Source organism: Colobus angolensis, unplaced genomic scaffold, assembly GCF_000951035.1.
Source record: "Colobus angolensis palliatus isolate OR3802 unplaced genomic scaffold, Cang.pa_1.0 Scaffold316, whole genome shotgun sequence".
Classification (NCBI taxonomy): domain Eukaryota; kingdom Metazoa; phylum Chordata; class Mammalia; order Primates; family Cercopithecidae; genus Colobus; species Colobus angolensis.
In genome coordinates this window covers 383,208-383,941 of record NW_012116444.1, presented here as the reverse complement: position 1 = coordinate 383,941, position 734 = coordinate 383,208, and positions in this window count along the sequence as shown.

Below are 734 nucleotides of genomic sequence, written 5' to 3'. Positions count from 1 at the left end.
TTATTAATTAATTAATCTTGCTCTGTTGCCCAGGCTGGAGTGCAATGGTGCGATCTCGGCTCACTGCAACCTCTGCCTCTCGGGTTCAAGAGATTCTCCTGCCTCAGCCTCCTGAGTAGCTGGGATTACAGGCACCCAACACCATGCCAGGCTAATGTTTGTATTTTTCATAGAGATGGGGTTTCACCATGTTGACCAGGCTGGTCTTGAACTCCCGACCTCAGCTGATCTGCCCGCCTCAGCCTTCCAAAGTGCTGGGATTACAGGCGTGAGCTGTCGCACCCGGCCCAAAATTCCCAGTTTTAAAGTGCACAATTCAGTAGTTTTCAGTATATTCAGAAGATTGTACAACATCACCACCATCTCATTCGAGGACATTTTCATCACCCCAAAGAGAAACCCTGTACCTGTTAGCAGTCACTCCCAGTTCCTCCCTCCCCCCAGTCTCTGGCAACCACTAATTTACTCTGTCTCTATAGATTTGCTTATTCTGGCTGGGCGTGGTGGCTCATTACTGAATCCCAGCACTTTGGGAGGCCAAGGTGGGCAGATCACCTGAGGTCAGGAGTTCAAGACCAACCTGGCCAACATGGTGAAACCCCATCTCTAGTAAAAATACAAAAAAAAAAGGCCGGGCATGGTGGCTCACGCCTGTAATCCCAGCACTTTGGGAGGCCAAGGCGGGCAGATCACGAGGTCAGGAGATTGAGACCATCCTGGCTAACACAGTGAAA